Consider the following 15,689-nt stretch of genomic DNA (forward strand, 5'->3'; position numbering starts at 1 on the left):
GAAGGTCCCATTCCCTGAGATTTCAGAGCAAACATCTGAGACAAGAAAGGCAGTTCTTGTGATGCCACAGGCAGGGTATGATGACATCACAGAAGTAGGGCAGGCAGGGGTCAGGAGGGAAACAAGCACAACACACAATTGTCCTGAGCCAGTAAGTCCTGGCTCCAGCTGGGAATAGGTGGAGACAGATGCCCTGTCTTTAAAGACACATCTCACCAGGGCTGGATTAGCCATTATCCAGACCAAGGTAGTCATGCTGGGCCATGATGGTATAAATACAACTGCCACCCATTCTGTTACCTTAGCTGTCTGCCTGCACACCCTACCTGAGGAATGCCCTCGGGCTCTGCAATACTCATTGGGATTGGGAACAGGGAGAAGGAGGGTAATGCAGGTGTCTTTCTCCCCAATGCTGCTCACTTGCATCATCTGGCCAGTCCTCTGATGTTTCTGGGAATCATACCTGGGGAAATGTGGCCCCCAAAATTGCCTGGAATGCCCCCATAACGCCTCAGTCTCAAAGATGCTTGGCCTTGAGGCATTATTCCCTGGACTGGGTAAGGGCACCTGGGATATACACACAGGCAGCCATGGGAATAAACGAATCCATGGTACCTTCCTTCTTCTACCTTCTTTTCCTCTTCTTTCTTTGCAACGAGTGCAGTGGGTATCGGAGTGGCATAGGTAGCAGCATTTCCCTTCCCGCTTTAGATTGTGGGAGAAGTTGTACCACTTTTGCCTCACACAGAAGAATTAACTCTCTCCTCCTCCAGTGCTGTTCACTTTGAGATTTGTTTCTCAATCTGGAGACACGTATTAATTTCCTGAAACTTCAGCTGTCTTGAGAGCTGATAGTTCTAGCTAACCAATGAAAAATTAATACTAATACTCCAAATTGTAGTTTGAGGAGGGTAACTTAGGATTCTCTGTTAAGAGTGTCCTCTCACCTCCTCACATAACAAGAAAGAACCACACAACCATTCCAAGGGGGCAATCACAAATTCCTCAAGAGGGAAACTGAGGGGACACCCTAGATCGCCCTAAATGGAGAGTGCAACTCAATCCTTTGCCTATTTCAGTCAACAGGAATACAGTGAACATGCTCCAGCCATGCTTAAATCTCACAGATTTCACTGAGAATGTTAAATATTCTTAATTTAAAATCACTGGGATTTCTAAATGTTAAAAGCTTTGACTCAACCGCATGCAGAATATTTTCCTGTTACAAATCTTTGAGAACAAAAAGGCAGGCACTGGAATTACTGTGCTAAATCCAACTGTTAATTCCAAGTAGTGGAATTAATGGAATTTAATGATAATCAATGCAAGTCCCATTAATTCTGTGTATCTACTGAAGTAAGCATTAACAACTGGATTTAGTCCACTGTGTCCATGCATTCACCCAATGTCTGAAAATATTATTCATTGACCATGCAATTGGTGGATTTTTTGCCTGATAAATAATGGAGCTGAGATTGCATAAATGTGAAAAGGTATGCATATGACACAATATGAATGGGCATGTGCGAGGGGGCTGTTACTGGCATCTTGCTACTAGTGAGGGATGACTGCTGTCCACGGAGAAGCCTATTGATGAGGGGCACCTCTGGAGACAGTGGCAGTGGCCAGAATAAAGAAGGAGGAACAGGAGGACTCGATGACTTTGTTGAGAAGGAAAACGTGGTGACCTTGGAGGAGGCTGTCAAGGCTTGGGAGAAGTGGATAGCAGGTGGAAGAGGATCTCCAAAGAGGCATTTCTGAATCATCAACTGGGCGGAGGGAGGGCCCCCTGTGACAAAACCGCTAGACTCCTCAGCATGCCCTTTGCCAGCTGGCACCTGTGCTGTCTACTGAAAACCGAGGTTACTACCCCAACCCAACTATGGTACTAATGACAAAAGCACAAGTGCAAAAGACAGAGGAGGCTCCAGAAGGAGAAAAGAAACGGACCCTGGTGCCCTCTGCCCACCTCTACCGTCTGTCATTAAAAGGACTCCAATTGGAACTGCTATTCCCATTTTACAAGGACAGGACTCTCAGGGCATCTCTCAAAAGGACATTCTCTGGAGGGTTAGTGCAGGGAACCCAACCCCCTAGGAAGCTGACTGGGGGAGTTGAAGCCTCTAGTTCTGTTCCTGTGTGCCCATCTGTGGAAATAAAGGCTGTTACTGATTATTCTTATAACATGGAGCATATGGAGTTTTACCAGGATACCCTGAGCCCCCGGCACCATCGGATTGGGACCTGCGGCACTTACAATGTGGGGAAAGTATGAGAGACAACTTTTTTTTTTCACATACAATTTGTGATAGCCTTCATTTTTCAGAAGCTGGGAAAGTTACTCTTCTGGACTACAATTCCCAGAACCTTCAGGCAACAGAGCTTGGAAAAGTTCCATGGTACCTTGGGGATTCTGGGAGTTGTATTCCATCAAGTAGTTTTTCCAAGCTCTGAAAATATAAGTAAATAATCCGTTAAAAACAATTCTGCTTTTACACAGTTTACCTATTGAAAAGACTTTTGTGCTGTCTTTGCAATATATTTATGCATTCCTCTCAAGCTAGCTCATGGCAAACTGCAATAGCAAAGAAGAAGAAAGTGTGTCAGTTCTGTCCACATGAAATGAAATAGAAATAGATTTCCATGCAAGGGGCTTGGCTTTGCAGGCCTTTCCTCAGCCTGTGGAAAGGAGACAGAGTTGCTTGCCAGCTGGAAGGAATTAGATCTCTCCACAGACTCCTCTACAGCTGCAGAAGGCCCCAGGCCCCACAGCTATTCCTCTTCCGCAGCTGACAGCAAGGGCCAACTTGTCTAACCAATGGCAAATGAGTCAGTGCCAGCAATGAGTGAATGTTCCTCATTAATTCACATACTATGCAGCGCTTGAAACAGACACACACACAGACAAAGCATTCAGGACCTCACTGCACATATTTCTGGTCAGCCTTCAGCAGGGGTGAGGAGCCCATGTCCAGACTTCACCAGCCCTACCCTTCATTGCAAATGAGCAGGAATTATGGTAGTTGGAGTCTAGTAATATTGGAGGGCTACATATCGTTCACTGATTGCCTAAGTTATTATGATCCCAGAATGCATAGTTTCTAAATTCAGAAGTATGAGGTCAGTTCATACTGGCCCAGCTTAACATCACAGAGAAACCATGGTTTATTGTTATGTGCTGTTAAGTCACCTTTGATTATGCTGACCCTATGAATTTAACAATCTCCAAAATATCCAATTTGTTGTTGCCTTTTTTGGGTGCCAGGTACCATGATTCTCCAAGAATTCTTCAGGCTGAAGTTTGGGAATTCTTACCTATCAACACCCAAATTTCATTACTTCAAACAGTTCTTATTGTCCAGGTTGCCTCAGGCCTATTTCTCACACAAAAAGGAAACTACGCCAGTGCTTCCTAAGAGGTATAGTTTTTTGAGAAAGCCATCTGGAGATCTGATGGGCAGCATGACGATACCTCCAACAAAGACCTAGTTCTCTAAGGAAGCATTGGGACAGTTTTCTTTCTGTACAGGAAGAAGACCCGAAACAGTGTGGAAGATAGAGCCTGCTGTGAGAGAGGGGGGGGGGGCAGGAACTCTTAGAATTCTGCCTCAGGCATTCTTGGAGAATTCTGGGAGTTGAAGTCCAAAAAACCTCAATGGTATATCCTTCAGCTTCACTCAGGAATTAAGTCAATATATATATTAAGTCAAAGAGTATTTAAAGAAGGTCACCAGTAGAGAACTCCTGTGTACTCTGGGGGTTTTGTACTTTGAACATGTAATGAGAAAACAGGATATAGGGAAAGAGGAAAACTGAATGTGAGATACACTGACTTAATTCCTGAGTGGTGCTGAAGGATATACCATTGAGATTTTTTGGACTTCAACTCCCAGAATTCTCCAAGAATGCCTGAGGCAGAATTCTAAGGTCAATATATATAATATATATTAACCTTAGAATTCTGTCTCAGGCATATACATATATATAAGGTCAAAAGTAGGGGACAGAATTATTCTTATACAAAGATACTGAAATGCTAGACATCTGTTTGTATTCAAGACATGCAAACAAAAGAAAAGAAAATGATGCAATCTAAATCAGGTCAGGCAAATTGTGGTCCTCTAAAGTGGTCTTTGTAGCTCTCAGATGCCAACCCTTAATGAAAAACTGGTTTTTCTTAGCCAAAAAAAGAGGGGGGCGGGCAAGGGAGGGTAAATCACCACTCCGGGAAGATTCCTCCAGCAGTGATCTACCATATAAATAAGCTGCTGTATTGGGAACACGTGCAGGCTTCAGCACCAAAATTTTTTTTGTCCATTTTTCATGACTGGAAGTACTCTCATTTATTTCTCCATCCCCACATTTCTTGGTCTGCTTGGGCCCAAGAGGGCTCTCAAGGGCAGAAAACTGACCTCCTCCCAGGTACACCAATGTTCTCCTACCTCTAGGATTAAATGAAGGAACTATCTATTTGCAATGAACTTTAAGAAACAGGAAGAGGTTGTGATGGTACAAAACATTTTTGATGGCGAACTGGACTTAATACGAACAAGTCTGAATGTAATTGGTGCTTTCTATGTGAGGCTAAAAATAATGGAAACGACACACTGGTGACTTTCACATGTAACACCAAACCATGATTTCAGGCAAGAATGGATGGTCTCCTGAGGTACAGAGACTGTGTGAGACCATTCCTGGACCACGCAGAGCTGCAACAATTTCTATGACAGCCTCCCCACTTTTTACACAAGTGTTTATTTAACTTAAAAAGATCCCCTGGCACCTTCTAGTGGCTGGTGTTTTTTTTTTAATACTTGCTTAAAATGGTGGGGTGTTGGGGGGATTGGTTGGGGTGTGCGGGCACCCCAGAATATGGCAAAAATAGTTCCCATGCTGCCTGCAGGATGCAAGAGGATTTTATGAGCCTTTGCCATCTGAAATGGGGAAGTGTGGGGGTAATTAGGGAGCCCAAGAGTAGCTTGGGGGGACATATCCTGGCTCCCTGGGTCTGTATACTGTATAGGCTACAACTTGCAAGTGGCTTACCTTGCCTTAGCAGCTCAGGGACAGGCAAGAACGGGGAAAGCAACACTCCGACTCCTAGCTTTTCCCACCCAGGACTTGGCAAAGTTGCTTTTTGGTATTATGTTTGTGTTACATGCTGTGAAGTGAGAACCAACTTGTAACAACTTTAACAGGGCTTTCAAAGTGAGTGAGAGATTTAGGAAGTGGTTTTTTACAACTTCCACCCTGCCCCCATGAGTTTTCATGGCCAAGCAGGGATTTGAACCCAGGTTTCCTGAGTCCTACCTAGCCTGTCACTCTATCTGCTCCACCATACTGGGTATATTTGTATTACTTGCGAGCACAGGTAAGCCAGCTGTATAAGAATTCTCTGGACTATCTTGATTGCATAATTATTCTTGGCATGTTATTTTATGTATCGTTATTGCTGATTTCTGCTTTTCAGTCTAGCTTACTAATGCCTGCTTAAAAATTAGTGGCATGGAAGCTAAGGGTTGTGAGCAAAGGGCTCCTATTTATTAATTTCCCCCTCCTCCCCAACTTTGGGAGATGTTTTGGCTTTAGTTCAGCCTATCAGGGGGGAAAAAGTTTATTAACATGGTTGTTGTAGGTTTTCCAGGCTCTTTGGCCGTGGTCTGAAGGTTGTTCTTCCTAACGTTTCGCCAGTCTCTGTTCCCGACATCTTCAGAGGACTGGAGTCAGAACTCTGTCTGTGCTTTGGTGCAGTTTGTGGGATACTCAATTGTCCCACAAAATACTCAACTATCCCACAAACTGCACCAGAGCACAGACAGAGTTTTGACTCCTGTCCTCTGAAGATGCCGGCCACAGAGACTGGTGAAACGTTAGGAAGAACAACCTTCAGAACACGGACAAAGAGCCTGGAAAACCTACAACAACCATCGTATCCTGGCTGTGAAAGCCTTCAAGAATACAGTTTATTAACAGCCTAGGCATTTCTGGGTATTGGTTGGGCTAAAGCAGCTGCGTCTCCTAAATGGCTCTGTGCCCAGGCACAGTTAAAACCTCAAGATGGAAAGTCTTTCTTGGGAGACAACACTGGTGTACAGTTGCCAACCCTTGAAATAAAAATATAATTAAATGTAAAGATGATGATGATAAATTAAAAAATATAATGAGATGGATTCCAACAACAAAACTTCATTAGTCTAAGCGGCACCACTTCATGCAGGTCTTCCATTCTCTTCCTATCATCAAGCAATACCATCCACACATCAAAGATGTCCTTTGCAGTTTTTGCCAAATCTCTTAAATCTCTTCCATCCTAACAAAGCTAGACTAGAAGTGTCTCACAAAAACAAAGAAAGAGTTCTCTGGTTTCCAGGGAAGCGGATGCAAGAAAGCAGGCTGAACAGCAGAAGAGCAGGAAGACATATTTTATTTTTGTTATGAGCTGTCAAGTTGCTTCTGATTCACGGCAACCCTCCATCTGCTACACCATACTTATTTTCAAATGTAATATACCATCGAGAAATTAAGCAAATAGTAACAAACTACAGTAGGATCCCCTATATCCAAAAATATTTCCACATGGATTACATGCTATGTATTCTTCATAGCAGCATCTGCATCCCTTTAGTGCAGGGGTCAGGGAACTTTTTTACCTTTTAGCCCCCCAAAAATTTATATAAGCCAACATTACCCCCTTGATTTGAAAGGAAGGAAATGATACAGTATTTGATGAAGCCACCCTTTTTTCCCACCTTAATTCAAGCCTTGCCTGTTCTTTTCATAGTTTTGAGTCTCTCTCTCTCTCTCTCACACACACACACATACACACTCACACACACACACACACACACACACACATCCACCCACCCTCCCTCCATTTTCTCCATACATTTAAATAAGCTTGATGAAGCCCTGGGTCTCTTGCACCTTCCTTCCCTCATTAACTTGATCCTTTCCCTCCTCCTGCTTGCTTGCAATCATTTCCAGGGGAAGGACTCATTCACAAGCCCCGGATTGATTGCCCGGGGCTATTCCACAGCTGTAACCAATCAAGCAGGCTTATCTCCGATCTCTGAAAGATTGGAGGATTTACAAGTGCCCTGCTGCAACCAAGGAAATAACAGGGAGAGGTGGCTTACAATTTGAGGTTTGGCTGCAGGGGGTGGGGGTGGGGGTGGGAGGGAGGGAGGGGGTAGTACTCTGCTCATTACCCCCAGGATTTTCACTTTGACCCCATTTGGATAAATTACCCCTGTTCCCTGACCACTGCTTTAGTGGCTAGTTCGGGTAATACATGTGAAAACAGTTTTTTTCTGGATGTTTTTCTTTTAATATTTTTAATATTTTCAGAGCATGGATAAGTGAATCAGTGGATATTGATCCCATGGATATGGGGCTCCTACTGTTCTCTGCCCATCGATCTTGACCTGATGTAGCTATGGCTGCCCTTTTATTAACACCAACTGATCAGTGCCTCCTCCACTACCACTGCTGAGCGGAACCAGCCAGCCAATCAGTATAAGTTGTGATTTCTCATTACCACATTCCTTCCTCTCTTTTTTTTCCCTCAGGACAGCCCTAGGACCATTGTTTGTCACCACTGTCATGAGAGAGAGAGCCACTTCTCCCAGGAGGTAGCCAGCCAGTCCCCATCTTGCTGTAGAAGGAGCTTCCCAATCAAGAGAATCGAAGGGATGCGTGAGACATTGAATGCAACCATCATTTAAAATTCTGCAGACAGCACTGTACCCACAGTACATATCTCTCCACCATCAAAAACTTTCCCTCTGCATGAAATTGAGTGAGATGCTATCTCACTCCTTTCTAAGTGAACATAGTTCAGTCCAACCATCTCATTTCCATTTTTCTTCCACTCTAGAGTTCAGTCTAACCACTCCGCTTCCCTCCAAACCATCCCCTCCTTCTTCCCCAGAATAGACAAGGACGTATCTATGGAGGATCTGTTGCTTTAAGAGTAACAAACACCTTGAGATGCCAGGATCCTGCTTGGTTGAACACCTCATCTCCCTCTCTCCCCCCCTCTCCCTCTCCTTCTCCCTCCCTCCCTCCTTCCTTCTCTCTCTCTCTCTCTCTCTCTCTCTCTCTCACACACACACACACACACACACACACACACACACATGCACACACACACAAAATGCATAAAATCCAATATGCTAATTGATTAAAAAGATGCAAAATTAAAAATTAGTTTTAAAATTTCAAGAGTGACAATGATTTTTAGAATTCAAACAGTACAATAATACCTCCTCATTGTGTAGGAAGACTGTGCCCAGGTGAGCTCTGTACCTACTGCCTAGGTGCTGAGGACAGACAATGGCAAGGTCCTTGATCTCTCTTCTTACAGTATTTTACCTTTGGAACAGGTAAACAGGCAGGCCTCCCAACAAAGGACATCTTGAAAGAGAGAACTCATGGCCACTCTGGAGCCTGCACGTGAGGACCTAGTGTGGATATAAGAGGCTCTCTGAGATGAGACTGCCGTGTCTCCATTCCACCCGGCCTCTGCTTGGCCCGCAGTTATTTGGCTTCCTCCTTCAATGCAATCTGACAGTAACGTAGGTCGTTGGTTGGCTGCCGCTCTTATTTATTTAATTATTTATTTTTAACAGGGCTTCTATTTTATACTGAGTAAGGGATGAAGGGCCAGCAACTTTGGCTGTGCCCTCGGATTCATCCCCACACCAGCTGAGGCCCAGGCAACAGTCTCTTCAGCATCCTACCTCCCACCGTGTGCATTACAAGGAGAGAGGTCCTGCCAAAGTTCTGCCCACATTCGCCTCAGCTGCGTTCTCTCTTAACCTCTCTCTTGGCGGAAACCCAGCAGACAGCAGCTGAGGTGCCGGAGAGGAGGACTGTGGCTGGGAGGCTCAATTGCTATTCCTACTGGGGAGGAAGAAAGTTAAAAGACCACTTTGGCTGCATCTCAGCTTGGGGGGGGGGGAGAGTCACTGAAGAACATAATAGTGTAACAGTATACAGGCATCCTCAGCTTCAGAGGCTATGCTGAAGCCTGAGGCCACTTGCCTCTTAAGTTGATTTATGATTGGGTGGATAGCTATGTCTGTCGGCAGCGAATGGATGAGACAGCCTTCTGGTTCCTTACAGCCAGATCCCAAAAATAACTACAACAAATATACCTTGAAGACCAAGTTTCATTTTGCACATACTTTTCTGCATTGCAGTCCATGAAAACTTTTGCCAAATAAAAGTTCTTAAGCTGCCACACGACTTTCTGTCATTTTTGTTGCAGTAGACTAACAGGGTTACCCTCTGGAAATTTTTGTACTGGAAGCCATTAGCTGCAAATGACTCGTTCCTCATGATTTTCCTTTTCCCCTCACAACGAACGTATATATATGTCAAACCGTGACTGAAACTTTTAAAAGTTCGACATCAGTTCTTTTACACTGCATTTCCCCAGGTTTGGGTTCAGATGTGGAAACAGCCTAACTAAAGGATGAAGGAAACATGCAGCATGTTTCATCTGTAACATGTGCTCCTCTACAGATGCTGAGCAGATGACAAAGTGGATGGGAGGTGATTGATCAGATTCTCATATCATTATGTGTTGTCAAGTCACCTCTGATTTATTGTTTAGTCATTAAGTCATGTCCGACTCTTCGTGACCCCATGGACCAGAGCACGCCAGGCCCTCTTGTCTTCCACTGCCTCCCAGAGTTGGGTCAAATTCACGTTGGTAGCTTTGATGACATTGTCCAACCATCTCGTCCTCTGTCGTCCCCTTCTCCTCTTGCCTTTTCACTTTCCCAACATCAAGGTCTTTTCCAAGGAGTCTTCTCTTCTCATCAGATGGCCAAAGTATTGGAGCCTCAACTTCAGGATCTGCCCTTCCAGAGTTTGTTCTCCTTGCAATCCAGGGGACTCTCAAGAGCCTCCTCCAGCACCACAGTTCAAAAGCATCAATTCTTTGGCGGTCAGCCTTCTTTATGGTCCAGCTCTCACTTCCATACATCGCTACTGGAAAAACCATAGTTTTGACTATGTGGACTTTTGTTGGCAAGGTGATGTCTCTGCTTTTTAAGATGCTGTCAAGGTTTGTCATCGCTTTCCTCCCAAAAAGCAGGGAATCTTTTAATTTTGTGGCTGCTGTCCCCATCTGCAGTGATCATGGAGCCCAGGAAGGTAAAATCTGTCACTGCCTCCATATCTTCCCCTTCTGTTTTCCAGGAGGTGATGGGACCAGTGGCCATGATCTTAATTTTTTTAGATGTTGAGCTTCAGACCATTTTTTGCTCTCTCCTCTTTCACCCTCATTACAAGGTTCTTTAATTCCTCCTAACTTTCTGCCATCGGAGTGGTATCATCTGCATATTGGAGGTTGTTGATATTTCTTATAGCAATCTTAATTCCAGTTTGGGATTCCTCCAGTCCAGCCTTTCGCATATCAGTTAAATAAGCAGGGAGACAATATACAGCCTTGTCATACTCCTTTCCCAATTTTGAACCAATCAGTTGTTCCATATCCAGTTCTAACTGTTACATCCTGTCCCACATATAGATTTAACAGGAGACAGATAAAGTACTCAGGCACTCCCATTTCTTTAAGGACTTGCCATAGTTTGCTGTGGTCCACACAGTCAAAGGCTTTTGCATAGTCAATGAAGCAGAAGTAGATGTTTTTCTGGAACTCTCTTGCTTTTTCCATAAGCCAGTGCATGTTAGCAATTTGGTCTCTAGTTCCTCTGCCCTTTCGAAATCCAGCTTGTACTTCTGGGAGTTCTCAGTTCACATACTGCTGAAGCCTACCTTGGAGGATTTTGAGCAGAACCTTGCTAGCGTGTGAAATGAGTGCAATTGTACGGTAGTTGGAGCATTCTTTAGCACTGCCCTTCTTTGGGATTGGGATGTAGACTGATCTTTTCTAATCCTCTGCCCACTGCTGCATTTTGCAAGCTTGCTGGCATATTGAGTGCAGCACCTTAACAGCACCATATTTTAAGATTTTAAATAGTTCAGCTGGAATGCCATCACCTCCACTGGCCTTGTTGTTTGCCATGCTTTCTAAGGCCCACTTGACTTCGCTTCCCAGGATGTCTGGCTCAAGGTCAGCAACCACATTATCTGGGTTGTCTGGGCCATCCAGATCTTTCTGGTATAATTCCTCTGTGTATTCTTGCCACCTCTTCTTGATGCCTTCTGTTCTGTTAAGTCCTTACCATTTTTGTCCTTTATCATGTCCATCTTGGCACAAAAGTTTCCTTTAATATCTCCAATTTTCTTGAACAGATCTCTGGTTTTTCCCTTTCTATCCTTTTCCTCTATTTCTTTGCACTGCTCGTTTAAGAAGGCCCTCTTGTCTCTCCTTGCTATTCTTTGGAAGTCAGCATTCAATTTTCTGTAACTTTCGGTATCTCCCTTGCATTTTGTTTCCCTTCTCTTCTCTGCTATTTCTAAGGCCTTGTTGGACAGCCACTTTGCTTTCTTGCATTTCTTTTTCTTTGGCACATTTTTGTTGCTCCTGTAGAACATTATGAGCCTCCATCCATAGTTCTTCAGGCACTCTGTCCACCAAACTGAGTTCCTTAAATCTGTTCTTCACTTCCACTGTGTATTCATAAGGGATTTGGTTTAGCTTGTACCTGACTAGCCCAGTGATTTTTCCTACTTTCTTCAGTTTAAGCTTGAGTTTTGTTATAAGAAGCTGACAATCAGAGCCACAATCAGCTCCAGGTCTTGTTTTTGCTGACTGTATAGAGCTTCTCCATCTTTGGCTGCGAAGAACATAATCAATCTGATTTCGGTATTGCCCATCTGGTGATGTCCACGTGTAGAGTCGCCTCTTGTGTGGTTGGAAAAGAATGTTTGTGATGACCAGCTTGTTCTCTTGACAAAACTCTATTAGCCTTTGCCCTGCTTCATTTTGAACTCCAAAGCCAACCATACCTGTTGTTCCTTTTATCTCTTGATCCCCCACTTTAGCATTCCAGTCCCCTATAATGAGAAGAACATCTTTCTTTGGTGTTAGTTCTAGAAGGTTTTGTAAATCTTCATGGTCAGTTTCAGCCTTTTCAGCATCTGTGGTTGGTGCATAAACTTGAATTACTGTGATGTTGAAAAGTCTGCTTTGGATTCGTATTGAAATCATTCTGTAATTTTTGAGTTTCTATCCCAGGCCTCCATTTCTTCTACGGGATTCTTGCCCACAATAGTAGATATGATAATTGTCTGAATTGAATTCGCCCATTCCCATCCATTTTAGTTCACTGACGCCCAGGATGTCAATGTTTATTCTTGCCATCTCCTGTTTGACCACATCCAGCTTACCAAGATTCATAGATCTTACATTCCATGTTCCTATGTAGTATTTTTCTACAAAAACACTGGACTTTCCTTTCACTTCCAGGCACGTCCGCAGCTGAGCATCCTTTCGGCTTTGGCCCAAGAACTTCATTAGCTCTGGAGCTACTTGTCCTTGTCCTCTGCTCTTCTTCAGTAGCATGTAGGACGCCTTCCGACCTGAGCGGCTCATCTTCCAGTGTCATATCTTTTACCCTTTTATTTCTGTCCATGGAGTTTTCTTGGCAAAGATACTGGAGTGCCTTGCCAGTTCCTACTCCAGGTAGATCGCGTTTAGTCAGAACTCTCCACTATGACCTGCCTGTCTTGGGTGTCCCTGCACGGCATAGCCCATAGCTTCTCTGAATTACTCAAGCCCCTTTGCCACGACAAGGCAGCAATCTGTGAAGGAGTACCTCTGACTTACAGCACCTCTGACTTACAGCAACCCTATGAATGAACAATCTCCAAAATGTCATGTCCTTCTGTAAACTCAAACCTGTGGTTCCTTTAGGGAGTCAGTATTTGGTCTTAAGAGACTCCTGCTGCCTTCCACCTTTCCCAGAATTACTGGCTTTTCCAGAGAATGAGAAAGGTGCCCAAAGCAGGGCAACCTCACTTTAATCATGTTTGCCTCCAGAGACAGTTCAGGCTTGATTTGACCTAAAATTGACATTCATATTTTTTAAAAAGTAACTAAAAAGCAAGCGGCCTTTTCACACATCTACTAGTAAGCAATTTGTTTTTTTTTTCTGATGAAGACTCTAATTCTTCACACATATTGTATTTGCAAATTAAATACTGGAAGAAATTATGAGACTTTCATTAGTGTAGGGGGAGTTCTAAGTTGTCTTATCACTCTATTTATAGATTCTATTCATAGATTCTTTGAACTGGCTGAAGTTCATATGGCAAGTGTTGATACTGAAATATCTGACAAGTCTGCTTCCATCTATATAATTCTAAGTCATCAGATGCCTTGCTAATTAGCCACGATCTGAATATGTAGTCCCATTTCTTTTACATGCATGATTGTGCATTTTACATACAGCTGATGATGGAACCAAGTCAGCTGGCTTTTAACCAATTCAAAACTATTTTAGACAGACAGATACACACACACACACACACACACACACACAGTGTGGTTAACATGAGAATATGTAACACCAGAAAAGAAAAAGCTCTAAAGTTCATAAAATGGAATAGTGGTGGGAAAGGTTAACCTTGTTGATCTTAGCCATTAACCTTGTCTCAAACTCAAAATAGATGAATGGGAACACTTTGGTCTTCACCATGGTGTTACAGGTAAGGCATCAGAAACAGTACAGTACAGACAGGCACAGCAACTTAAGAAGCATATGATAACAACTAAGTAGCTTGGTGTGGGTGGGCATGGCAGGACACCACAAAAGAAAGAAAAAATAAAGATAAAATAAAATAGAAGCTTGTAAACTGGTTTAGAAATAACAACAACAACAACAACAACCATCAGAGTGACAAAAACGGCAACATAAGGAACAGCATACATACTGCATCAATATTGAACAGAAACTTAGGTTTTTGTATCTTGTATCTGTTACATAATACCAGTCAATGTTTTTATAATTTCGACTGTGCCTGGAATTTTGTAATAATAATAATAATAATAATAATAATAATAATAATAATAATAATAATAATAATAATAATAATAATAATAATAATAATAATAATGTGATTTGCATGTATCTGGATGGAACATCAATAACAGGAAGGACAGTGATCTAGTTCTTACTAAAGCAGTAAACATGTGTCTGGATTGCACCACTGCAGATTTCAAGCCATGGCTCATATGACTGAGTGGTCCTGCATACAAAAATTATACAGTAGTCCACACACCCAGTATGCAAAATGAAGGCAGCTCTTCCTTTCTGTACTATATTTAACCTTTCTATTGGAGAGGCATGTTTTGGGTGCTGGTTTTTTTAAGGAAAGACCATTATACTGTCTTGAGCCCCAGACTACAGTCTAACATGTAGTAGAGCAGCTGGATGTAGGATTGCCAGTACCTTGGAGGGAAATGTATTTCTCAAATGATAAATTATTGATGTAAGTACAGACGAAGTACTTACATCAGAGTGTTGTCCTCTGAAGATGCCGGCCCCAGAGAGACTGGCGAAACGTTAGGAAGAACAACCTCCAGAACACGGCCAAAGAGCCCGAAAAACCCACAACAACCATTAGATCCCGGCCGTGAAAGCTTTCGCGAATACAGTATATTGGTCTACATCAATTGTTACCTTTTGAGATTAGCAAAGGGATGAAATACCTCTAGCTTCAGAAATCCGCACATAGCTGGGTCTAGAGATGATCTCAAAACCATGCATACACTTGAAAACTGTGTATGACTAAAGGGGGAAATGTGCCTAAAAGGAATACATTAGGGAAAATGTCTGACAAAATATGGATGAGTTTCTAGGCACAAAGAAAACAAAGTGTAGCAATTCATTACAAAACAAAAACAAGATGAAAATGTCAATTGGGATTCTGAAAGATATAAAGAGAATAAAATGGATGGATGTTTAAACCCCCAGCGGGATGCTGGAAAAATGAGGTAAGGGTACAATGGAGGTGAAAGTTCTTGAGAGGGCAGTAAATGTTCAATTAGACCTTTATAGCTCCCCACCATCGAAAAAGTACTCACAAAACACTGGAGAGTAGAGGCTGTGTGGAAAACTCAGGCACATTCATTTTGAAAAGGTTAGTCTAGAAATCAGGCATTCCTCTCTTAGTAAAGTCACATGAAATTAGTCCCATTTCATGAGCAGAGAAAAATACACATATCTGAAGGATGGAGCCTCCATTTTCCTGATCAGTGTCTTAGCTTAGATAGCTAAAAACATGCATCATGTACCTACATGCTAGACAGGAAAAAAAAGCTATCAAGAGAGGACTCCTTGCTAAAGCTTAGCAATGTTACTATTTTGGACTACAGCTCCCAAAATCCCCAGCCAGTACTGCTCTAGGAAAAAGTAACATTTCCCTGCTCTGCTCCTGTCACACACCAGGAACCATCAGTTGCTATTACCCTGGTGGTTTCACCTCTGAGCTATTGTAATAGCTTGTTAGCTGGTCTCTCTTCTGTACTTGTCCTCTCATTTTGGTGCAGAACAGCGCAGTACGAGTAGTCCTAAACCTGCTGCGCTACTCTCACATTTCCCAGCTGGTTACCCATCAGATCAAGAACATATTATAAGTTCTTGTTCCGACATTTAAAGCATTATATTTCTCTTGCCCTAGCTAATTAGCAGAACTGGTGGCATGGCAAATTCCTCATAGGAGGACTCGATCTGCGGATTTGCGTCTCTTAATAGTCCCTTGGATCGATA

The 15,689-nt window shown here is 43.0% G+C and overlaps 1 protein-coding gene across 3 annotated transcripts in view; it reads right to left on the bottom strand.

The window, feature by feature from the left end:
* The window catches only part of GHR (growth hormone receptor), a 184,562-nt gene that overhangs the window by 103,083 nt on the left and 65,790 nt on the right, over positions 1–15,689 (bottom strand). The gene's annotated exons all lie outside the window — the stretch shown is intronic.

The sequence above is a fragment of the Pogona vitticeps genome, chromosome 2 (assembly GCF_051106095.1).
Source record: "Pogona vitticeps strain Pit_001003342236 chromosome 2, PviZW2.1, whole genome shotgun sequence".
NCBI classification, from domain to species: domain Eukaryota; kingdom Metazoa; phylum Chordata; class Lepidosauria; order Squamata; family Agamidae; genus Pogona; species Pogona vitticeps.